General features: G+C 50.4%; 1 protein-coding gene across 10 annotated transcripts in view; it reads right to left on the reverse strand.

Annotated features, from left to right (window-relative positions):
- Nucleotides 1-25,725, reverse strand: part of CMKLR1 (chemerin chemokine-like receptor 1) — a 121,588-nt gene that overhangs the window by 15,625 nt on the left and 80,238 nt on the right. Inside the window, exon 2 of one of the 10 annotated variants that reach the window (XM_074321806.1) lies at nucleotides 9,233-9,368. The exons of 6 other annotated variants lie outside the window; for them this stretch is intronic. The gene's annotated coding sequence lies outside the window, so the exon portion shown is untranslated. Of the gene's footprint in view, nucleotides 1-6,039; nucleotides 6,153-9,232; nucleotides 9,369-15,038; nucleotides 15,178-19,656; nucleotides 19,682-25,725 lie in introns of those variants that run through there. 3 more of the 10 variants (XM_074321807.1, XM_019757488.2, XM_019757491.2) reach the window with 3 other exon arrangements.

A 25,725-nucleotide genomic window follows, 5' to 3' on the forward strand; every position in this document is an offset into this window, starting at 1 on the left:
AGGTTTCTGCATTGGTTTTGGTTAGCCTTTATGTCTACGTCTAATTATACTTTGTATTGGTTTTAGTTCCTCGTGATAACAACTGATGGTGCACGCCAAGCCTAAACACGACACCTAACGCTTTAATTGCGTTAGTTCACACATCCCCACTAACGCCCAGGAGTGGTACTTCTGTTAGTCCCAATGTAAAGGTGGAAAAGTGAGGCTAATGTCACACAGGCAGCTAGTGGCCAATGCACACCCAGGTTGCTCTGACTCCAAGCCCTGCTCTTCCCCACCTTGCTTTCCATGTCTATTCATACCCTGCCTGACCCCCCAGGGTCCCCAGCTCCACCCTCCAGGAACACTTGCTCACTGATTTCCTTTGCCTAGTCCCCTCAAGGAATCTCTTTCCCCCAGTTTTCAGGACAATCTGGCTGAGGTCTGAGGCACACATGGGAGTCACTGCCAAAGATGACATTGTCCATCACAGCCCAGGCAGGCATGCGAGCCTGTGGCCAGCCTGTCCCCCTTCCTGCCCTCAGTTCCTCAGGGAGCCCAGGGGACAGATGAGCTGTCCTGGATCGGCTCCCAGATTCTTCCTGTGACCCTGAACTCACACCCCATTTGGAACCAGCGCCTAGAGCTGGTCTGCTCTGAAGCTCCTGGGACAGACTCCTGAGGCCAGTCCTGGCTGTCCTTTCCTTGGGGCAGTTCCCATAGGTCTCCAGGAGAAAATGTCAGGGAGGAGGTGGTAGAGAACGCAGGAGACCTGCTGTGACATCTGGGCAAGTAGCTTCTACTCTCTGAACCTTGGTTGTATAATCTGCAAAATGGGTATAATAGTACATGCCCTGCCTACTTTTCAGGGCAGCTGGGAGGATGAGCTAAGGCAATAAATGAGCTTTTGGAGTTGGGCCTGGGAGGTAGATGGTTTCTAGATCCTCTCTGCCCAGTTCAACAACAAGAAGTTGCAAAAATAGTATTGAGAAATCCTATGTACCTATCACCCAATTGTCTCCCATAACAGTGTCTTCATAACTCTGGCACATTACCTGGAATATTGTTTGACAAATAAATGAATGAATGAATGAATGAATGAATGAATGAATGAACAAATAAATGTTTGAAAGAACAAATGGATGGATGAATTCATGCTTTTTCTAGTTCACCGGGTTGATCTGGAAATTAGAAATAATAACAATGACAGTGATGATCTCATGGAAAAAACAAAGCCCAATAAAACAAAGGGATTTTAAGGGCCCAGAATATGGCCTCACACCCACCAGGGTTGGACTCTTGGCTCCACAACCTACAAGCTGTGTAACCTTGGCATCTTTGTATCCCCCCAAAAATTCATGTGTTGAAGCCTAACCTCCAATGTGATGGTATTAGGAGGTGGGGACTTTGAGAGGTGATTTAGGTTGTACGGGTGGAACCCTCATGAATGAGATTAGTGCCACATAAAAGGGACCCCAGAAAGCTCTTGCCTCTTCCACCACGTGAGGACACAGTCTAGGAACCAGGAAGCAGGTTCTCACCAGACACCAAATCTGCCGGCACCTTGATCTTGGACGTCTCAGCCTCCAGAACTATGAGAAGTAAATGTTTGCTGTGAAGCCACCCCGTCTATGGTATTCTATTACAGCAGCCAGAACAGACTAAGGCCTCTGGCTTAGCCATCTTGAAACTCAGTTTCAATGCAAGGGGCTAATGAATGGGGCTAATCCGAGGACAAAGCTCCCGGGTCTCTTGTGAGGCTTGAATAAAGGGTGTTGGTTAAATGCTTGGGCGCTGACCGCCCGGCACATGGAAAGCTCACCATTGATAATTAAGCACTTCCTGTGTGCTGGACAACAGGCCACGTATTTCACACACAGGTCTCACCCAGTCCTCAGGACAGCCCTCTGGGGTTAAGAAATGATTATACCCATTTTCAGATGGGAACACCAAGGCACAGGAAGGTAAAGTAAGCTCTGTGAAGCGTTTTGCAACACTGTGGCACTTATGGCCACTATTGTTTTTGTTTCCATAGTTGTTGGTGGTGGTGGCTCCGTCTATAATGAGTGTCCACCAGAGTTTTCTATTAGCACCCGGTTCTGACCCCTCTTGCCTCCTTCATCTCCACGCTGTCCAGTTCCCCAGGGCTCTCCCTGTGATGTTGACCATGTCCTACCCGCCCCCTGGGCCACCTCCCCCATCCCCCCACAGAAGGCCTGCTAGATAACAGACACTCGCTCTTCACTAGCCCCCAGCTTAGATCTGGCACACAGCCAGTGCTTAATAAGTACGCGTATTACTATTACTGGCACCGTAATTTGTTGGGCACTTACTATGTGGCAGGTGCCGAGTCCATTAGAAATGTGGTCACAGACTGTCCCCAAACAGCCCTGCGAGAGGGGGTGGTATCCTTCTCTCCAAGGCTTTGGAAACCCAGAGCTTGCTGCCTGCTGTAGCAGTCAGCTCGGGCGGCTCGAACGCAGTGCCACAGACTGGGCTACATAAACAACAGACCTTTTTTCTCACAGTTCTGGAGACTGGAAGTCTGAGATCAAGGAGTCAGAGGAAGGCCTTTTCTCCTAAGGCCTCCCTCCTTGGCTGGTAGATGGCCACCTTCTCCCTATGTCCTCACCTGGTGGTCCCTCCGTGTGTGTCTGTGTCCTAATCTCTTCTTATAAGGACACCAGTCAGATTGGATTCGGACCCACCCTAGTGACGTCATTTTACCCTAATCACCTCTTTATAGGCCGTATCTCCAAATATAGTCACATTCTGAAATACTGGAGGTTAGGATGTCAACAAATGAATTTGCAGGCGGGGGTGGGGGAGGTCAGGGTGGGGGAGGGAGGCACACACAATTCAACCCATAACAGCTATGTCATTGTTGTTATAAGTTAACATTCCTATCTGGAGAACATTCCTATCTGGAGCGTCTCCACGTCACTGACTGTGCGTGGGGGTTTCAACCCCCAGCTCTCTGCCCCAAGGCCCCACCATGCTGGGGACCAGGCCCTGTCCTTCCAGTGGGCTACACACACACACACACACACACACACACACACACACACACACACACAGCCGTGCCTTCAGCATAAGTTTACAAGCTCTAAACCTGACAAGGAATTGCTATCTAGGATATACAAGTAACTCTTTCCTGCAAATCCAAAAAGAGAGCAACCCCAACAGAAAAATGAGCAGATGCTATGAACAGGTAATTTGCAAGAGGGAAACCCCCAAATCCAAGTATATGACAAATTGCTCCTCAAAGACATGCAAATGAAAACCACAACCTGGGCTGGCCCAGTGGCTCAGGCAGTTGGAGCTCCGTGCTCCTAACGCTGAAGGCTGCCGGTTCAATTTCCACATGGGCCAGTGGGCTCTCAACCACAAGGTTGCCGGTTCGACTCCTGCAAGGAATGCTGGACTGTGTCCCCAGCAACTAACAATGGCAACTGGACCTGGATCTGAGCTACGCCCTCCATAACTAAGATTGAAAGGACAACAAGTTGACTTGGAAAAAGTCCTGGAAGTACACACTGTTCCCCAATAAAGTCCTGTTCCCTCTTCCCCTTCCCCAGTAAAATCTTTAAAAAAAAAAAGAACCACAACCAGATAATACTCCAGATAATAATTTGTGCCTATCAGACTGTGGCAAGGACTCGGAAGCTAGGAAGCTGGCATGGATTCCCCCCGGGTTGAGGAGGTGAGGCACAGGCTCGCATGCCAGTCTGCAGGGACCCGGGAACCCCTCTCAGTCCCCCAAGGGCCTATGGAGAAAAATGCCCATGAGCTGTGTCTGCATGGACACACCTTAGCTCCGGTCCTGCAGAAGCAAGCCTCCAGCAAAAGATTTATGAAGGAAGTGTTCCAGGAAAAATCAGTAAGGGAGTGGAAAAGTAAGATTGGGAAGGGGAGGAGGCTAGGCAAGGGCACAGAGGGTGGCCTTGGCCCAGGCTGGTGACTTAGGAAACAATGGAGTTCACCATCCAGGAGGCTGAGTATTTATACACCCCCCCACCCCCGGTCCTGGGGGTGTGCTTTCCTCCCCCAATGAGGCTGTCAGAAGAGCCCTCAGGGAGATTGTGTGCTCAAAATGGCCAAGAATCTAGGGGACTCAGGCAGCTCGTCTGCCTGCCTATGGTTGTAAGAGAGGGGATGGCAGTTGGTAGAAGCCACAGATTATGCAGGGCAGGGCTCACAGAACAAGCAAACACAAAACACCTTGATACCTCCTACCCTAACCCCACTTGAGGACATTGCAAACATGCATGCAAAGGCAGCAACAAGCATAAAACAGTAACGCACTGTTTGCAAGAACACAGCCAAATCACAAGATAGATACACACTGAATAAATTAGGGTGGTTCTCCGGGAACGGAAATGGGAGGGGGAAGGAGTAGCAAACCGGTCTTAAAGGAAATGAATGCAGTGAAGAGAGAAACTAGGACAAGTGCGAGGGCTTCCAGAGGCCAGTGATGATGATGATGAAGATGGATGGAGGGGTGTCATTCTGTTAGCCCTCCCTCCTCTCCCCAGGTCCTGAAAAATCCAAAGCAAACAGACAGACACCCTCAACCCCTGCCTGGGGTTTATGCTTGGGCAGTGCCTGGATCACTGACTCCCTGAGGAAAACACACGGCACCGGCCAAAGGCCAAACAAGCAGCTTTGGCCTTGCGCTGCACGTTTACAGAGGGCCACTAGCCTCCTCTGTCAGGTAGGGAATGAACTTGGAGGAAGCAATGGAAGTCACAGCATCAGCCCATTTGGAGGGTGGCTATGCAGCAGTCAAGGCCCTGGTACCTCTTTGGCAAGCCCAGCCCCCGCCAGGGACCAGACGGTCACCAGGCAGACGATACTGCTGCAGATGGCCCTGCCCTGCCCACACCACCGCCGCACACCCTTGCTGGGACAGGGGCTGGGAGTCAAAGTCACGTCTGGTTCCTCCTGCCGCAGAGGGCAAAAAGCTCAGGCAGACGTTCTTTGCTTAAGTTTTGTTAAACAATCATGTATCTAGATAGCCCTGACTGAATTCCAGGTACCGTTCTAAGCACCACTACAGATGAGGACACGGAGGCCCAGAGAGGGTCAGTAAGGTGCCCAAGGTCACACAGGTAGATCAGGTGAGCAAGGTAGGTCTAATGAGTCAATGTGGACAGAGGAGGAAGCGCAGAGCCTGCTGAACTGCCAAACCTACTCTTTTTCCTTGTCCGCTGCCTCACCTTCTCAGAACACTCCAGAATGCTCTGGTTTTTGCCGCAGGGGAACCTCCCAGAAGCCCCCATGAGATCAACGGGGCAGGGTTCTGGGTGTTCCATTTTACAGACAGGACCAGACAAGGCTTCAAGTTCACTGGGCTTTTCCCCAAAGCCTCTCTGCCTCTAGTGAGCAGCCCAAGTGGGAATGCGCCATGATCCCAGGTGCCGCGGGAAACGCCTTTTGTAGGCAGGGCTCATTCATTCATCCATCCATCCTGGGCCCTGCAGAGGAGGCTGGGGTGCCTTGAACGCGTCTTTTCTCCCCGTAACCCTGCAAGGTCGCTGTCATCAGTCCTGATTTACTAAGGGCACATCTGAGGCCTGGGTGCAGGTGGAGGACAGTCATTTGCCTGGGTAGTGGCAGTGCAGGGATTTGAACCTGGGTCCTTATGAATCCAGGGCCCCACCTTCTCTAGCTGCCACCTGCCAGCGCCTGTCCCCACCGGCTCAGTGGACAGCAGAACTGAGAGGTATCTGGGCAGCAGAGGTGTGCCTTCTGCTTCCTCTCCACGTCACTGCGCAGGCCAGTTGGCCAAATGGGTGCCCTGAATCTGCAAAGGACTCCATCCTGCTCGGTCCATGTCTGTCTGTCTGTCCATGTCTGTCTGTCCTTGTCTCTCCCTCTGTCTCTTATTTCATGCTCTCTGCCTCTCTCTCTCTCTGTATGTCTCTGCGTGCCTGATTCTCTGCCTCTCTCTTCTCCATGGAGTCTCCCTGTCTCCTCTCTGTCACCCTGTCTCCTCTCTGTCCCTCCACCCTCCCCTCTGAGAGGCTCAGCACCTCCTTACCCGCCCATATCACTCACCTGTGTGGCTAGCCCGCCCAAACTGCCAGCAGCCATGGACTGGCTCTCCTAACCCCGTGCTCTCCAGTCGCAGATTGCAGCTAAGCTTCTCCAGGCCGCAGGCCCAGTGCAGGGGCCTTATCAGACCCATGGGCGTGGGAGCCCGACAGGGGAACTGGAAGATCTTCCCTAGTGTTTGGTCTGGCTGCTATCCCCATCTCCCACCTCCCCCACCGCCCACTCTGACAGCCCAGCTGGGCGCTCCCCGCCCACCACCGGCAATGACCCTCCTCCAAATCTCTTGGCCTCCTAAAGCCTTTAAGGGGCTGGAGGGCCCCTCAGAGGGCACCCTATTTTATAGCTCTGGGGAAAGTGAGGTCCAGAGAGAGCACGTGAACCCGCTAAGCCACAGCGACGAGGGCCCTGGGCTGTCATGTGTGTGGCGTATCCTCAGAGCCTACAATTCTACCTGGCACCTTGCACACCTTATGCCTCACCACTCTGTATCTTTACTGCATAGGTTTGCAAATGAAGGCTCACTCAGAGAGGTCAAGTGACTAATGCTGGCTCACACAGCCTTTAAGCATCGGCTTAGGATTTGAACCAAGGACTCTAACCCCAAAACCTTTGCTATTTCTGCTCACCCAAGAGCACAGCCTCAGTCAGCACTGAAACGTAATGGAGCCTTCCAGACACCCCTCTTCCCCTCAAATATCCCTCCCCAGAAGCCTCCTCGCCACCCCCAGGCCCAGGGGCTGCCTATAGGTGCTGATGTCTTTGGCTGCTGCCATCCACCAGTTCTTCACCCTTCAGAACAGAGAGAAGGGGCCTCCCAGCCCCCACATATGGCTCTCGGAGACACTTCAGGGGTTACAGTCCCTGGATTCTCAGCTCTAAGAGACTCAGAAACCTCGAAACCACAGCACCAGCAGATGTTCCAGTGGCAGGCCTGGCTGCCAGCCCAGGACAGAATTAGCGTTGTGTCGGGAGAGAATTTCCTCCCTGGTCCCACGCCCACACTCAGGAGTTCACACCGAGGCACTGCAGTGGAACTCAGAGGCATTGGCTGCCTAACACGCTGTCCCATTTTCTGTGGGTTGGGCTGGGGCCATGTGTGAGCTTAGGGCTCTGCTGGGGTGGGCCAAGCCAGGAGCTTATACCCCTAGATCTGGACAGCCCCCCTGCTCAGAGGCAGAAAGCCCCAGAAACCTCCAGCAGCTGATGTGAACACAGAAGCAGGAGACCTCGGATATCTACTCCACTGCCTGACTTCCCCCTATTAGATGGCCACGCCTTCCTCCCCAGTGTGCTCTGTCCCCAAGTCCACTCCCTGTGACTCTGTTCTTCAGGCTGACCTGTAGAAATGACATCAATAGGCTCCTTGCCGTCTGCTCTCTAGTTGGGTTTGATCAATGAAGGGCCCAGTCGTGGGGGTTACAGGGCAGCAGAAGAGCAAGCTCAGGTGTTTATTCTCCCAGCACCCTCTCTGGAGGGTCTCCCCAAGGTGGCCACAGCAATCTGCACGGCCATGACCGCTCCCTTCTCCAGCCCTCAGCCTAGGGCAGGAAGTTCTCTTTGCATCCTAGGCCTTGCATTGCTGCACCTCTGATACCGTCCACCTTTGTCTACTAAGCTCTCATCGATCACCCCCACTTGAGCAGGTAATTCATTTCCTGCTGAGACTCTGACAGAGAACCCAGACTCTCCTGTCTCCCCCTCCTTCACCTCTATGTCTATCCAATCTTGTCATGCTGTCTCCTAAATAGCTCACACAACTGTCCATCATTTCTGCTCTCCTGGATGACTGTGATAGGTCCCTAAACAGTCTGTCGCCTTAACTACGTATGATTTCATTTTCCACCAAGTAGCTGGACAGATCATTCTAAAATTCAAACCACATCGCATTGCTTCCTGCTTAAAAGTTCTCAGCTGCTCCTCTTGTCCTTAGAATAACACCAACTCCTTACCCAAGTCCCGAAGGCCCAAGAGATCTGGTCTCTGCCTACCCTAGGACGGAGGCAAGGCTTGTCACAAGCTCCAGCCCTGACCCAGGGCCCAGGTTGCTTGCAAGCACCCCCTTGCAAAGCCAACCCCCTATTTGATTACAGATCCAGCAGCCATTCCCAGCCACAAAAGGCCCCCAGCAAGAGTGTTTGGATGGACAACTCTCCTTCCAGGCCAGAAAGCCCCTCGGGCTCCCCACAATGGGTCCAATGCACAAACACTATGTGTTCTTCAAGCCACTCAGTTTGCATCCAAAGCCATCACGCAGACAGCCCGTGCCTCTCCCCATAAACACTGCCCCTGCCCCTGGAGGTAGCCTGTAAACAAATTTTCTCCCCCACTTATATGTCCCACTGGGCTGAAAGGCCCAGCACCCCATTTGCTTAATCCCCTGAAGTAAGCCTTGAATCCACTCACGCAAATAATCCCGAGCTGTGTACACAGCGTGTCTGGCAGGCAGCAGGCACTGTTCATGCAACCTCTCAGGATGTGGTCTGAGATGGCTGCCACTGGTGGTAACCATCTCCCTAAGCCAGGACCAGCCCGTGGCGTGCGCTGGGTGTCCTGCGTTCAGTGTGGGCTTGGAGCCTGAACACAGGGCCTCCTGGGTGCTTCCTGAGAAGTCGCTATCCCAGCCCCTACCCCCTAAATCCAGGCCAGCACAGCCCACCTTCATCCCTGAGGGCCAGGCTACACCTGATACTTCCCCAAAGCATGGGTTCCCTTTCTGGTCCCTTGAGACACCTGGGAGGTGGCAGCCAAAGCAACTGTCCCCATCAACAGGGCGCTCACCTTCTGTGGGAGAAAAGAGCAAGGAAGCTGAATACCAGGCTCGTCTGCGTCTGGAACCCTTGTTTTCGATCCCTAAGGTTTGCTCCCTCCCTCCTTCCCTTCCTCTCTGTCGCTGTCAGATTAATGAGAAACTCACTAGGGCCCTGAAACTCACACCAGAGCCCCAGGCCGGTATATTGAGACCCAGCTGGCCATGCTGGTAAGGAACTTTGAATTCTAGAATGTCAGGGTTAATTTTAATAATAACCACCAAAAGAGCAATATTTTATTGAGCACCTACTATGTGTGCCAGGATTCTGAGAAGCACTTTGTGGACATCACTCACACAAACCCCATGGGATGGTGGCCATTATTATGCCCATTTTAGAGGTGAAGAAGCTGAGGCCCAGTGAGGTTAAACATCTTAACTTATGCATACCTGGCCATTGAGAGGCAGAGGTGGAATTTGAATCCAGATTAAGAATCTACTGCTCTTTCTTTTATATCTTGCAGGCTTTACTTGGCAAATGTTCTTAGATAAATCCCTGACCCTTTGGGGTCCTCAGTTTCCCCATCTGTAAAACAAGGAGGTAGTGGAGTTGATGGTTTCACCCCCTTCCAGCTTTAAAAAATACCATAATTAAATGGCTCAAGTGTCTGTCTATTCCTAGGCTTGTGTCAATAAAAAAACAACATGATTCAGTGCCATACTGTGTGACTCTGGGAAAGTTGCTTTACCTCTCTGAACTCTAGTTGAATGACCTATGAAATGGCAATAATAAAACCTTCCTTTCAGGAAATCTAAAGGTCTTGATGATGTAATCTCATGGGACCCCTTACAGACCTAAGATCTCTGGGCCAGAAGTTCAAGGTTAATTTACAAGCCTTCTTACCACAATCGCATGAGCAAGTCTGGGGTTGTTGCTGTGACAAGATTGTCTCAGACTTGTCTCCAACTCCAAGGTACCCAGTGGCTAAAGGAGCCCACACTTGGGAGTTCAAGTTCAAAACCCCTTCCTAGTTCAATGACTATGGACAAATTCTCTCTCTTCTCCAAGCCACAGTGTGCTCATCTGTAAAATGGGACTGATATTATTACCCTCCTCCTAGAATTAGTGTGAGCGTGTCGTGAAACAATGATGTGGACACAGTGCCCAGTACACGGTAGGTGCCCCACAAATGTTTGTATAGAAAAATCAGATGATGACGTATTTGCAAGAGCCAGCAGCATTTCTGTCCCATGCCGGGAAGAAAGCCAGGTTAAATCCAGTTTGCAGATTCCAAACCAAAGCAAAGGGTTGTGTTTCCAGAAACCAATGGAGCTCAAAGATGAGCCTGGGGGGGTGTCTGGAAGCAGAGGAGGGATGGGAACCAGTCTGCAGCTAGCAGTTCTTCTCAGCCTCCTCCTCCCAGACCAGACGCTGCCTTGGCTGGATGAGGAAGCCGTGGCTACTGGTCCTCCACCCTCAGCTCGGCCCCATCTCCCTTTCCGGCATCCCCACATCCTCTGGGAGAGACTCTGCAAGCCATTTTTCAGCTTGATTAAAGCCTCTCAGTTGAAATCAAGCTATTGTCCCACCTCTGTGTCCCACCTCTGTCAGGACATAAAAGCTTAACAAGGAGATGGTCCCTTCAGGGCCATAGAGATGGCCCAACATACTGTGAAGATGAAGGAAAGTGACTGATGGGATGCACTTAACAAAACAGCCAGCAGTTTATAGGGTCTCAGACGATGCCACTTTCCCATTTCACAGTCGTGTGACTTTGCACAGGTTACCTCACCTCTCTCTCCTCTTCTGTGTAGCATCTCTCTCGGGGAGTTGTGAGCGCAAAATCTTCACTTCTTTAAAATGACTTGTTCTCGTTCCTCTCGCCTTGATTCCCACCGGCCTTGTCTAGTCTGATAAGGACTCGCTTCTTCTTTCCTTATCCCCCCATCTTTGTACATATTACACGACACTCCCTTAGTCACGAAGCCCTTAGGACATCAGATTCTGCTCAGCATCCAACAGTCTTAGGAACAGGTCTGTTGACCACAGAAACAGATCCGATCAAACTAAAGATAACACCTGGACCTCAGCTGTGTTTCAACGCCAGACCCAGGAAGGTGGAAAGTGACGCCAGACTGCTATCAGGGCCTGATGGAATGAGCAACTATCTCCAGCTCAGCCCCGACCAATCAGTGGGGCCCACGACCCCAACACCCTTAGCTTCCATGACGAATGATTTGTCCCTTCTATAACCTACCCCCTAGAGGCCGTCTGGGAGTCAGGTCTTTGAGCACTAGCTCACCTGTGTCTCCAGGCTTGGTGCCATTTCCTTGAATAGCAAACCTTTACTTTCTTTCTGCAAACCCCTGTTCATGTCTTGTTTGGCCATGATACGTACAGGCAAGCAAATCCCCTTTAGTTCGGGAACGTGAGGATTCAGTGAAACAAGGCTGGTGAAGTGCTTGGCTTAGTGCCAGGCACAGTTGTGATTATTTATTAATATTATCAGAAAGGAGAAACTGGGAAATGTGCTTCCGCTGCTCCTTCAGTGGGGTCCACAATATTAGGGTCCAAGGAGGGCTTGGCAGGGCACCAGCCTTCTCCGGAACTGCTCGAAACAGGGTCTAATGTCAGGGAACACTGGATAAATTGAGGCACCAGGTGTCTGCAGTATCAGGTCCCCTTCCCAACCTTCCTGTCCTATTCCATCTGCTCGTCCCCTGGGCAGCACTGAGGCCCTGAGCACATCTGACCAAAGGTAGCCCCACCCAGGCCACTTGCTGGCTGCCCAACAGCCCAGTTCACTCCAGGCCATCTTGTTCTGGAGACTTCCTGCCTCTGGCCTGGAACATTCTCCTCCATGGCCCCTGTCAGGGGAGGAAGTGTGTTCAGCCTGGGCCCAGGTTTCCAGCAGTGCAGTTTGGCACCTTTGCCTGGGAGAGGTCAGAAAACAGAGGCCCTATTGGAGGGCAAAGGAGGGTGGTGGGGAGGATGGGGCCCCTCTCAGACTGGCTGACTCAAACCCTCCAGGAAGCCGAGAAACTTCCAACAAGATGGCCTTGGCATTCAGCTAACAGAAAGCTCAGAAGGCCAAGGATTCTTCCCTCTAATTCTCTGATCCTCCTACCTTTCTTCTCCTTCCAAGAAATATTTATTAAACACCTATTATGAACCAGGCCCAGATCTGGTTCCTGGGGATACAGCAGGGAACAAAAGGACACATCACTTCCCTGAAGGGGCTAGCATTCCTGAGGGGGAGGAACGGACCAACAAACAGATGAAAAAAGAAATACATAATAAAGAAGTCAAACACCTCTGGAGCCAAAGTTTGAATCCCTGCCTGGGTTTGAATCCCTGTGCTGCCACTCTCCAGCTGTGTGACATTAGACAAGTCACCACACCTCTCTGTGCCTCAGTTTTCTCATCTAAAAAGATGTGATAGTAGCCCTTCCCTCACAGGGTTGTTGCGAGGATTAAATGAGCTTACATTGGTAATGTTCCTAAGCATACCTGGTTCGTTAGAAGCACTATGTAAATGCTAAAAAATAAAATGAATATAATGGCAGGTGATGATGGTATATGCTTCAAATAAAATATAAAGAGGAATGAGGCATAGAGATATGGGGTGCTGTTTTAGGTAGAGTGCTCAGAGAAGGTAACCTCTGACTAAATACCAGAATAAAGGGAGAGGGAGGCATGCCTATCCAATGGAAGAGAACTCCAGGCAGTGGGGACTGCACGTGCAAAGGCCCTGAGGCAGGAACAGGTTTAGCAGGTTCAGGAAACAGTGTGGATTCCTGCATTCAAACATCACTTGAAAAAGCAGCTAGTAGGTACCTTCTAAGGGCCACACTCCTTGCTAGATGCTGTGGGAGTAAGATGGCCAAGTCTCTGTCCCCAAATAGGGGAGGCAGATTCAGGAACAAATCATGACATAGTCAGTGCTCTGAGTGCTCACCTGAAAGCCAGATTTCCAGCAAACTGGCTCTACTGGACCAGTCTGCATAACAGACTGTTTGGGGTTCTCCCCACTCCTACCCCTCCCTATTATCCCCTTGACCCTGGAGCAATGAGTCGGCTGGAACAAGTTCACCATAGAATCTGCCCAGGGTCTTTCCTGTTGTGGAAATAAGAGCATGCTGGTGACAGAAAGATGAACCAAATCATTCTCGTTTTCAGTTTTCATGGGAGAGCGTGAGTTTCTTTGTGAGAATGAATAATGTCTCCACATTAGTCATTCATGTCTCCTGCTGAATTTGTGGCCCTGGCCCTGTACAGAGCAGAGATGATGGCTGGGGAAATCAGGGAAGCTTCTTGGAGGAGGTGATATTTGAGCTGAGTTTGGGTGGGTGCAAAAGCCTTTGCTAAATGGAGCTGAGCACCCAGCTCAGGAGCCAGTCTGCCTGGGTTTAATCTCAGCTAGATGTAGGATCTGGGGAGAACCATTTAGTGGCCGTATGCCTCAGTTTTCCCATCTGTAAAGTGGGGGAAATAGTAGTACCTCTTACATAGAACTGTTCTGGGATTAAATAACTTGATATACATAAAACGCTTAGACTAGATCCTGGCTCTTATTATCTCACTGTTAGTGCAAAAAAGGCTAAAAGCGTGTATGTGGGATATGCATGTGTGTGCATGCATGTGTCTGATACTGACGCTCCAGAGCTCAGGGAGGGGAGGTTAAGGGGAAAAGGCAGAACAGGACAGGAGACCGAGTGGAGATAAGCTGCAAAGAGAGGAAGGGAGGGTCCCTGGGTGTGAACACTTGTCTCCAGTCCCCTGGGCCAGGTGGATGAGGTCAGCAATCTGGGGTCACTGACCCAGGTCAGGACTGCAGGACTCACAGGAAGCTCCTGGCTGGGGTCGGGGAGGGGCCACTGAGGGGTAGACCTCAGAGTCCAAGTCCTTCCAAATCAACCCACTCCCTGTATTCCAGGAGCCGGTGGGTCAAGGCCTCTGAGCCTTTGCTCCTGCAGATCACTCTGTTGGGTGTCCCTGTCTTGTCCCCCCTGCTCCCCCCAGCCTCACCATGCACTCAGCACTAATCCAGGTAGAGCAGGCGCAGGCGGCAAAGTGAAAATGAGAACAAAGAGAATGCTCCTGCTGACACGCGTCTGGCTGGGCTCTTGGGCTTCCTTACCTCCCCACATCCTGACGAGTTCCCCAAGCTCCCCCCTGCTCCCGGGTCTCCCCAGGAGGACACGATTACCATCCCTACTTAATAAGTGTTGAAAGGGAGGCACTGAAGGAAATCTAACCAAGATCACCAGGCAGCATCAGGGGAAGCAGGACTTGACCTGCGGGAATCCAGAGCGGACCTCAGCTGCAATCCACACAGCTGCTTAAAACCCTCCTCTTTGCTGCCAGACAGGAGGCGGATTGGGGGCAGGGTGAAGAAGGTGAAGGAATTGAGAAGCACAAACTGCCAGTTATAAAAACAGAGGCTGTAAAGTAAAACATAGGGAAGATAGTCAATAATACTGTAATAAGTCTGTATGGTGTCAACGGGGGACTGGACTTAACTTATCTGTAAGTTATATAAACGTCTAACCACTATGCCGTGCATCTGAAATTAATATAATATTGAATGTCAACTGTAATTGAAAAAAACTAAAATAAGAAATTAATGAATTAATTAAAACGTTCCTTCGTCCTATCACAACATTTGCAAGCATCCCAGTGGGGTGATGGCCCCTTTCACTACAAGGGTGTGAAAAGCATTCAACCAACGCCCCTTCCCCTCTCTCTGACTTCCGTTATGTCTCCCCAGCAAGTCTTCTCTGTGGTGACTCAGAAGCCCTCAGCTGTCACAGGGTCCCGGGGTACAGCCCTGGGGTGAAAGGAACAGAAACCAAGAAGTTGGGGGTGATGACATTGACCCCCACTTACTAGGAGCCAACAGTGTACCCAGTCCCTCTACTCAGAAAAAACCTTTGAGGTGGGTGTTTTCATTCCCATTTTGTAGCTGTAGAAACTGAGGTACAAACAAGCAAAGCCACTAACCCAAGATCCCACAGCTAGGAAGGGGCGGAGGTGGCATTTGAACTTGGGCTGTTCTGACACCATGGCCCACGTCTTCAACCACTGTGATTGCCCTTGACATTCTGTGACTTACCCAGGAGGGATCTCGGTAGATACACAGCCCTATGCTCTGGCACCCACTGACCCCACCAGTGCACAGGGCTGGCACAGTTGCAGTGTCCCACACATCCACAATCCCACCTCAGAGAGCCCTCAGTGACCCGACTCACCCACCTCTGAACAGCAGTTGCCACAGGCAGTGCTCCAGGGGAGGTAGGGGGCTGCAGAGGCCTGCCTAGCCGGGTGGCTCCCTGAGAGATCCTGGAGCCTGGAGCTGCCCTAGCCTCTCCCTGCAACCCTCTGCCCCCAGGCAGCAGCCCCAGCCACAGGCGCCCTAGGGCATTCAGGCAGGTCTGGCCCCTTGGAATTCTCTGGCTCCAGCCCAGGCAGCTGACGAAAGGGCTGGTGCTGCTGCCAGCAACCAGGTTGGCGGGAATGTGAGATCCCACCCTGTTCCCAGGCGCTGGGGGAAGAGGGACAGGCTGCCCTCCCCTTCAACCCTGTCACTGTGCTGTCACCTTTCCCAAGGCAAAGCTCAAGCCTTGTCCCAGGAACGGTCTTGCTGGGAAAATTGCCCCCTATGCTCAACGGAAAAAACAGCTGGTTGACGCTCAGAGGAAATTCCAGAATCCTAAAAGCTGTTGCTGGAGAGGCATTAGAATGGCAGGGTCAAGGGTCTGCCACTCTCACGTCGCAGAAAAAGGAGAGTGTGGCTCAGCGCAGCTGGGAGCTGAAGCCCCCCGCAGCTGCAGCAAAGCCAGGAGCCAACGCCAGCCTGGCCCCACGCTTGCCACGTAATCTTGGGTCACGGAATAGTCTCTCCATCTGTAAAGTGGATTGATGGAAAGATTCCATGAGATCATATCTGCAGGGTGTACAGGATAACAAGTCATCCCAGTTTGGGGGTGTCCTGAGATGCTGACCTTTCCATACTCAACCCAGTATTCTAGGCAAATCAGGATGGGTTGGTCACCCTACCTATACAAAGAGCCTGGCTCCAGCAAAAGTGCCCCCTGACTGTTATGTTTAAAGAGGGCTACTTCTGGAGTCAGGTAACATTGAGTTTGAATCCTAGCTCCGCCATCATAAACTTTGTTTGTTTGTTGTTCGTTTCACTTAATTAATTCAACAAATCTCTGTGGTACTCCAGGCACTGTGCTAGGCTTGGGAATGCCAGAGAGAAAAGAGAGCAAAAACCTATGCTTGGCAGGGCTTACATCACGGTGGGAAGAGACAGGCCTAAAACGTCATCACTCCGGCACCGTGAAGAGCTGCCCTTTGGCAAGTGACGTTGCCTCTCTGAGTCCTAGTTTCGCCTTGAAATGGGGGGAACCTCCACCTGGGACCTCCCCTCAGGCATCCCCTGAGCCCTCCAGTCACTGCTCAGAAATAAAATAATCAGAAATAACCTCTTTCTCTGGGTTCCGCCATTTTCCAGAGCAGGACTCCCTTCTTTCCCCTCCCCCACTCTCACCAGCAGAACTTCTAGAAAAATTCATGAAGTCATTTAGAAAGCTCTTCCTTTTTTTTTTTTTTTCTAAACTGAACTGAGCAACCTGCTGTGTGTTCACCTCAAGCCTGGTTCAGCTGCCTGGAGGCACACAGGATAAGCGGCCACCTCCTTCCCTTGGCAGCTGCCGGCCACTTCCTCAATTTAATCTTGGCCAGCATTTCCTCTGTTTCATTCTTAACCTCTTGCCTGCTGGCCCCTACCAGGTGGGATTGCTCTCCCTGGGCAGGGGGAAGGGTTACAGGATGTTTTTGCTTGCAGATTTGTCTATATAGTAACTTGGTCCAGAAGGGAGAAGGTGGAAAAAAATCTCAAAAGAGGCTCACGCATCCACGAGAACATAAATTAAGAGGGAGAATGAAAGGAGGAAGGGAAACGTGGGTGGGAACAGAAAAAGGAGCCAAGGCTGAGGGAAAAAATACAGACGATAAGTAATGTCCTAAATACTTAGCCTGGGTGGGCCACAGACTGGACTCCCAGACTCCTGGTCTGAAAAGGCGAAGCCGTTTAGCTAAAAACAAACCCGGTTGGGAATAAGGAGCCTTCCTGGGGCCAGAAACACAAAGACATTCTCCTGAGGTCCATATAAAGGGGACACAGTGTGATGAGGTGATCAGTATGGACATGGCCTTGAGGTTCCAGATGTTTCAAGAGACTGACTGTGTCTATGAGTTTCTGTTTCTCATTTGTTTGTCTTGTTCTTTTGTTGTTTTTAGACACAGATAATAGTTTAGTGGTTGCCAGAGGGTAAGGGGGGTGGGGGGTGGGAGATGAGGGTAAGGGGGATCAAATATATGGTGATGGAAGGAGAACTGACTCTGGGTAGTGAACACACAATGGGATTTATAGATGATGTAATACAGAATTGTACACCTGAAATCTATGTAATTTTACTAACAATTGTCACCCCAATAAATTTAATAAAATAAAATTAAAAAAAAAAAAAGAGACTGACTGACTGAATACGGCCCACCTCCCCATAAGCTGGTGGCACTGCCCCAAACGGCAGCTCGTAAGAGCCACATTTCCTAGATGTACCAGGGAAGGAGAGACTACGTGTTTCAGTCTAGACATCCAGGTTTATGCATTGCTGGTTTAATGTGAAGATATGTCTGGAACATTTGGCAGAGGGCCTGACCTGGGCGGCCTTCGAAGCGCTCTCCCTGACTTTGTTTCTCTGAACTGACGTTTTCATGCTATTCCCTTTGGGATGGACAAACAGAGCCACAGGGCAATCAGTGACCACGTGCTAACCAGAATATGTGATGGGAGCTTGTCAGCGTCTTTCATTAATTTTAACAGGAAACAGTAAGTGGGGTTTTTGTTTTTGTTTTTTGTTTTGGTTTTGGCTTCTTTTTTTTTTTTTTAACATATAGTCTGTTTGGTGGTTTGGAAGGCAATGTTTGAGGAGGTCCTAGCAGAGAAAAGACTGGCTGAAAGCCCTGTTAGGTTTCAGTCATTATCTTCTCCAGAGGTTCTCTCTGTCCATTGGATATTAGCCTCCAGGAGAACTCCAAGAACACGTTATTTTCCTACAAACACTTTACCAAGCGGGTTTCTGGTGTTGCCCCAACCTCAGAGGTCAGAGCCCAAGCCCGCAAGAGGCCATGTCCTGGAGGTGGTGTGCCAGCCGTGAGCAGCCCCAAGGAGCCACCAACTCAAAAGCTGTTTCCTGCTTGTATTCTGTTTTAAAATACAGCAGTGATCGCATTCACAGCGCGTGAAGAAACTTCTCCCCTCCGCCAATTTGTCTTAGCCTTCCCGGCCCTTCAGGAAAGGATTCAAAGTAATTTTCCACCCATTGCTCATGAGGAGCAAATCCTGGCTGGTAAGAGTGTGTCCACCCCACTGCCCGGCATGAGTCCTCGTTTCCCTCTTTATAACGCTCACCTCTTCCCAACTCTCCTTGCCTCCCCAAGGGCGAGCCCCAAGTGGCTGACAAAGGAGCCTTTGTCTCCCTCCTCCCTGCTTTTCTGCTGGTGCAAGTTTCCCAGGGCTCCCGCAGTGTGTAGCCTCCAGCAAAGACGCTGGAAAGCACTGAGATGCTGAGCTATGGGGACCATCACTGTCAGCTCTCAGCGTCCTTCCTGTCCCCCATTTGCCCCAGCCACCCACGAGCCCTAATCGCCATCCCCACCTTACAACTGTGGAATCACCTCCAATCACAGCCAGCTCCCAGAGGGAAGAAGCCACCAAGAAGCTGGCGGGTACCTGGGGCCTCAAAGGTCCTCTTACTGGGGACAAGTGAGTGCTTGGTTTTGCCCAAAGATGTTCCACGCAAGCTCAGAAGATGGCATCTGGCTCAGAGCACTGGCCACAGATGAAAGGAGGGCAGAGAGAAGAGGGAAAAGCAGAGGGGTCACAGGGGCAGGCGGTGCATGGAGAAGACGGGGCCAGGCAGCCAGCCTTGAACCGGCTCCTCACAGTGGCTTTATTCTGCACCCCAGCGCTGGGGGACAACCCAGAACCCCATGAACTTTGGAGCCTCCCCAAGGAACTCAAGTATCTGGAGATGCCCCCAGCATTTCCATATGACTCCCCAGGGGAGAAACAAGCTGGCCACCACCACTCCTGGGGGTGCCAGATGACACTCAGAGAGTCCTTTCAGAAAGTTCCAGAAAATTATTACTGCCCTGGGGCCAGGGTCACCTTGGACATCACTCCTGCATCCTCACAACCACCTGAGAAGGAATTGACACAGTCCCAGTTTTCAAGAACGTACCTCCCAACAAGGTGAAGCAACTTGCTCAAAGCCCCACAGTGAGAAGGTTGAAAGTGGCAGAACTTCTCACTCAATCCACCCCATCACTAAGGACAGGGACAGCTAGTGACAAAATAGTAAATGTCGCGCAAACTTACTGAGCGCTGCGTCCGAGCTAAATGCATTCCCTATGTGGACTTCCAATTCCAAATTACCCAACTCCAGATTTTTTTCCTTGAAACAACTGGCTGTGGTGAATACCAAAAATATAAAATAAAATGTGCTTTTTCTTAGATTCATCTCCCCTTGTCCCCACCCCCAAAACCCAGTGTTGTTCTCACCCCCATTTTACAGATGAGAAAACCAAGGCCACCAAGCTAGGAAGTCAAGGAATTTGAGGCCAAGCAGTCGGATTCTAAAAGTTCTGAGTGCCCCACCATTCTATCTCCCCAAACATACCTTGATGAGATGTGCTTCTCCCCACACCAACCCAGCTGGCACTGCCCCTTTCTCTTCCAGTGCCCCCTCCAGTCTCTGCACAAGAAAGGAAGGGGTGCCCACGAGTGAGAAGAGAATGTTACCAGGTCAGCGATGGTGACAGGGACCCCAGGCTCCTTATCCAGGACATTGGACACAGCCAGGGTTACCACTCTGTCCCCAGGCTGTGTGAGAAAGCAGCAGGCAGGTGGGTGGGAAATGTAGACATGGGTTATGCCAAGATTGCAACACTTGCCTCCACAGTCTGACCTGTTTCTCTGAGCTCTGCTGATGTAAAACTTTGTCACTTAAAAGAAAAAAAAAGTCAACCCAATTCCACCACTCCATCTACAAGAAAAGGAAGGGACAGAGAGGCCCCAGTAGCGGTGGGAGGAAGTCAGCACTACAAACTTCTCCTATGGAATTGACGCAATAACTTCCTGTCTTCAGGTCCTGTAGAAGGGGAGGCTGCTGCTTGCTTACATCCAGGAAGACCCCTGGCCGGAAGGTTTCTTGCGTCCACAGTGCCTGAGTGTCCACCATTGTAGATACTCTCTGCTGGCTTAAGGTGCCGTGCTCACAAACCCCCACTCCTACAAGCTATCATCAGTTGCAAGCACCTCAGTGTGAAAGAGTTGATTGCTTTGGTTTTCAGCTGGACATCTGGATGAGAACAGGCTTCTGAGGGAATGGGGCGTGAAACTGATTAAGTTTTGATCGAGTTATCAAAGATACATGAGATAACCCTAATTGGAGTAGCAAGATTCTGTGGCCTAGGTAAAGTGGAAAGGTTTGCATATCACAGAGAAAGAGGGTAGGTAAGTTCTGGAGAAGGGGACCAGGAGAATAGCAATAGTCTTTGTGCTGTACAGGCAAGTGTAAGGTGAGGTGTCAGGAGTCTGTTTCCCTTTGTTATGAGCTGTTGTGGCCTTAGGCAGCCAACCAACCTCTCTGAGCCTTGGTCTCTGAGCCCCATTCTGGACAGGAAAATACGGTGTTGAGCAGAAGGGGGCGTTTAAAGAATTCAATCTCAAACATTCAGGAGTTCCAGTCAAGACGGCACAGTAGGTAAATGCTGTGCTTGCCTCCTCCCATGAGCACATTAAAATTACAACTAAATTATAGAATAATCTACCTGAAGACCTATCTGAAGACTAGCTGAACATAAGACCTATAACCAAGGATATGAAAAAAGGAGTCACATTGAAACTGGTTGGAGGGGCGGAGATGAAAAACAGTCTGTGCCCACACCCACGTGAGTGTTGGGTGTTGGGAGAGAAATCTCAGCTGCAGACATCTCCCCTGAAGAGTGAGGGGTCCTAGTTCCACACCAGGTTCCCCGCCCTGGAGCACCAAAGCAGGAAGAAGAGGCCCCACAACATCTGGCTGTGAAAATCAGATGTGATTCCATCCATCTGAATGAGATGGAAGGCTGCAGAAAACCCAGGCATTCCTCTTAAAGGGCCCAAGCACAAACTCTCTCACTCCCAGGCACTCACCTTGGGCTCTGGCAGAGGGACAGTGATTTGGGAGGTGATGGAGACATATAGGGAGAGACTGGGTTGAGAGGCTTCAGGGCAAGGGCTGGAGGGACAGTGTTCATTGTCCCAGTGTTGAGCCTTTCTCCCATGTGGCTGGGGGGAGGGCACCATCTTTCTTGTGTGGAGCTCTCCCCATACACAGCCAAATCTGAACCTGTCTTAGATGGCCAATAGACATATGAAAAGATACTCAACATCACTAATCATCAGAGAAATGCAAATTAAAACCACAATGAGACACCACCTCATACCTGTCAGAATGGCCATTAATAAATCAACAAACAACAAGTGTTTGCCAAGGACGTGGAGAAAAGAGGGAACCCTTGAGCACTGTTGGTGGGCTTGCAAATTGGTGCAGCCACTATGGAAAACAGTTTGGAGGTTCCTCAAAAAATTAAAAATAAAACTACCTTATGACCCAGTAATTGTATTTCTGGGTATTTACCTGAAGAAATCCAAAACAATAATTAAAAAAGACATATACACCCCTATGTTCACTGCAGTGCTGTTTACAATAGTCAAGATGTGGAAGCAACCCAAGTGTCCATCAATAGACCATTAGATAAAGAAGCAGTGGTACATTTATGCAATGGAATATTATTCAGCCATAAAAAATGAAATCTTACCATTTGCAACAACATGGATGGACCTAGAGGGTGTTATGCTAAGGCAAATAAGTCAGACAAAGAAAGACAAATGCTACATGATCTCATTGATATGTAGAATCTAAAGAACAAAATAAATGAACAAACAAATTAGAAACAGATTCATAGATACGGAGAACAAACTGATGGTTGCCAGATGGAAGAGGGATTGGGGGAGCTGGCTGAGAAAGGTCAAGGGATTAAGAAGTACAAACTGGTAGTTACAAAATAGTCACGGGGATGTAAAGTACAGCATAGGGAATATAGTCGATAATATTATAATAACTATGTATAGTGCCAGGCGGGTACTAGACAAATGGGAGGGACCACTTCATAAATTATTTATATAGATAGATAGATAGATAGATAGATAGATAGATAGATAGATAGATATAACCATTAGGCTGTACTCCTGAAACTAATATAAAATTATATTGAATGTCGACTGTAATTAAAATTAAAAGAAAAAAAAAAAGAATTCAATCCCACTTCAGAAAGTATGTACCCAGGACCTTGCACGCACTCTGTCTTGTTTTAAGTGCCCAGAAGCCTAAGGCCAGCTCCCTTTACAGGTGCTTACTAACTGAAGCTCTTTAAAGGATTATTTCATTTAGTCCTCATTGCACAACGCAGGGCAGATCCTGTCATCACTCTCATTTACGGATGGGAAGACTGAGGCTGAGAGAGAGTAGCCGACCCGAGATCACCCAGCTGCTATTCAAAGGACACAAGATTAGAACCCAGGTCTGTCTGACTCCAAACTCAGTTATTAGACTGCAGGCCCCACCAAAGAGCGAAAAGCTAACGCCACTCGGGGAGGGGCGCGGTGAATTTTAATGCAGAAAGGAAGACTGGAGGACAAAAAAAAAAAAGCAAATGAGCACACATCCTCTCTCTGGTCCTCAATTTCCTTGGCTGTAAAATAGGACCGTTTGCCCCACTTCCCGCGTTTCTGATGAGTCTGCTATGATCCTTCAGAGTAGAGTGATTGGCTCCAGAAGCCTATCTTGCTGGTGGGAAGCAGGATTGGGCAGAAGCCCGGCCAGGACACCTGTCCCTTCAGGCTGTGGAAACAACACAAAAGGCTCTTGGAAGGAGGAATTTGGGGCTCTGCTGACTTCCCAGCCCCTTGGAAAATGTGAGACGCCAGGGATGGGAGAGGGCCGAGAACATGGAACGAGCAGAAAGCCTGGACCAGGGCCCAGCCCAGTGGAACAGGGAGGAGGTCCAGGGCCCCCACCTAATGAATGCCCTCCCCCAGCCCACCAGGAATCAGCGGTGGGGAGGTGAGGGGCGTCGCCCGGCTGGGCTCAGGGAGCCTGCCCTGCCCTTCCCCAGAGCCCTGTTTCTGATTTCCTTCATGTCTGGGGCTTTTCACAGGAATGGAGAGAAAAACAGAAAAAGAAAGGCCCATTTAGGCTAGACAGGCCCTGATTTCCCCCAGGAGAAGCGAGGCTGGCGAGTCAAGGTCTCCACCCAGTTGCTACCATGTTTTCAGGCCAAGACAGGAAACAGAAGTGAAAGCTTGGGCGAAGCTCTGACTCTGGCACCATCCACCACTGGCATTTCTTAGACTCTCATGGCTCAGGGTTTCTGGTCCTCACCATTCCCCAGCCACCAGAGCCCGCCCTCTCACGTTTTGGTTTTCAGCCCCAATTCTGTGCCATGCATGACGTCATGGAAGCCACACGATGCCACGCCTATGAGGAAAGCTCTTTTCTGATCACAATTTACAGTGGGGGAAACTGAGGCTCAGAGAGGTTAAGTGACCTTTCTGAGGCCTCACAGCCAGCAAGCCGCAGACATGGGTTTCAAAACAGGTCCGTGAGATGACAGAGTTTCTGTTTCTACCCACCAGGTGGCCGTTCCATTCTCTCTCAAGGGACACACGTTTTCTTTGTGACCCAAATCCCTGACAGTGGAAGAAGCCCCTGTGAATTTAGTCTGTCGTAGAAAAAGACTGAAAATTGCCTGCATTTCCTGAAGACCCGCTCTTGACGTCAGTCACCCCACCTCCCCCACCGCTGGGAGGCCAGTGGACCCTTTAATGCCCAGCCTGGCTCAGCGGATGGTGGTGAAGTCTCTCTTACCCCTGAAGGAAACACTTCCGTTTTCTCCCAACCTCTGTGCCTACCTCCGTCAGCAAGTCTTGGGCATGGTAGGAGAGGGGACCCATCCTTCAGTCAAAAAAGCCTGCAGTGCAAAGAAACATTCTCTTCTCTGAGTTGGTTTATGGACCAGACAACCCAGGAAAGAAAGCCACAAACCAACATGCCAAGTTGGAATTTCAAAGTCAATTAGCTTGAGATTATCTGAAGCCTTCCATTGTCCAAACGTTCAAGTTTAAGCACCAAGTTTGGAAAGGATGTGGCCTGGGGACAACAGAATATTGTTTCGGTGAAATGGGATATATTGGACCACCCAGAAAATTGGATGAGACATTCAAGGCCCTGCACAGTGGTCAGACTCCCTCTGGTTTTTCCCTGCGTCCGCCCACCACACCAGGCATCCTTTACTTGTTAAACCTTTACATCTCTGCTCATGCTGCTCTTCCTGCCTGAAATATCTTTTATTTCTGGCCAACTTCCCCTTCAAGCACTCAAGGCCAACTCATCCTTGGAACCATCTCAAATACCTGCTTCCTTCTCAAGGTTATTTCCGGACTTCCGTGATCAAAGCTACCCACTCTTTGCTCCTGTAGTAGCTTGCACACTGAATGCCCCAGTCAGGCACTAACTCAAGTGTATTTAATAATGAACTGGAAGTCAAAATGGCCCAGTGTTCACCGACTGAACTGAATGGAGGATGGATGGAATTGTCATGGGTGAATTGAGCCAGGAGCCACTAACCCCTGTGTACCCTGCCATCAAAGCCAACCTCCTGGCTAGACAAACCCCACTCTGTTTACACACCTGTCTTTGAGCTCAACTAGGAGCAGCTTAAGGACAGTTCTTGTCTTTCCCTGTATTCCATGCTCCATGGCAACTCAGTAAGTGCTCAGAGCATGCTGGGGAGTGCATGGAGGACCTATCCCGGCTCTCTCCCTACCTTCCCATGCCCCTTAGCCAAGTCCCTCTCGCTTTCTGAGTTTCAGTTTTCCAATCTGAAAAGGGAAAGTGTGGACTTTCCCATCTGAAAAGCTCAGTGCTATGGTCCAAATGCACGTGCCCTGCCCAAATTCATACGTTGAAACCCTAACTGCAGGGTGGTGGTGTTAGGAGGTGGGGCCTTTGGGAGGCTATCAGGCGATGAAGGTGGAGCCCTCAGGAATGCGATTGGTATTCTTATACCAAAGACCCCAGAGAGCTCCCTGGCCCCGCCCACCAGGGGAGAATACATGAAGAAGTCTGCACCCCAGAAGAGGGACCTCACCGGACTGTGCTAGCACCTTGACCTCGGACTTCCAGCCTCCAGAACTGTGAGCAATGAATTTCTGCTGTTTATAAGCCACCCTGTCTCTGGTATTTTGTTTTAGTAGCTCATATGGACTAAGACCCTCAGGAATGATTATCTCAGATGATCATTGTCATCCATCGGATTTTAATGTCAAGCCTGTCTTGACCTTCTAGGCTGTCTTTAAAGATGGATTCTAACATCACCCCCTCCCGTAAATGCATGTCACTCTCCCCATCAAGAGGTGGCCTCTATTTCTCCTCCTCCTTAATCTGGGCTGGCCTGATGACTTGCTGTGACCAACATAATGTGGCACAGGTGACACCATGCCAGCCCCAGTTTTATGTCTCATGGGGCCTGGCGGCTTCTATGTTCACTTTCCCAGAGCCCTGAGAGACAGCACGACTCCCTGCAGGAGGTGAGGCCATCCTGAATGCCCCAGCCCTGGACCAGCCGAGCTCCCAGCTGCCTGCAGCCCCTGACTGACTCCGCTGCCAGCCCCCACACCCTGCATACTAATGGAGCAAAGATGGGCCTTCCCTGCAGAACTCTGCCTAATTACAGAATCGCGAACAAAGAAGTCATTTCAAGCCAT

This window comes from Rhinolophus sinicus, linkage group LG16 (genome assembly GCF_036562045.2).
Source record: "Rhinolophus sinicus isolate RSC01 linkage group LG16, ASM3656204v1, whole genome shotgun sequence".
Classification (NCBI taxonomy): Eukaryota; Metazoa; Chordata; class Mammalia; order Chiroptera; family Rhinolophidae; genus Rhinolophus; species Rhinolophus sinicus.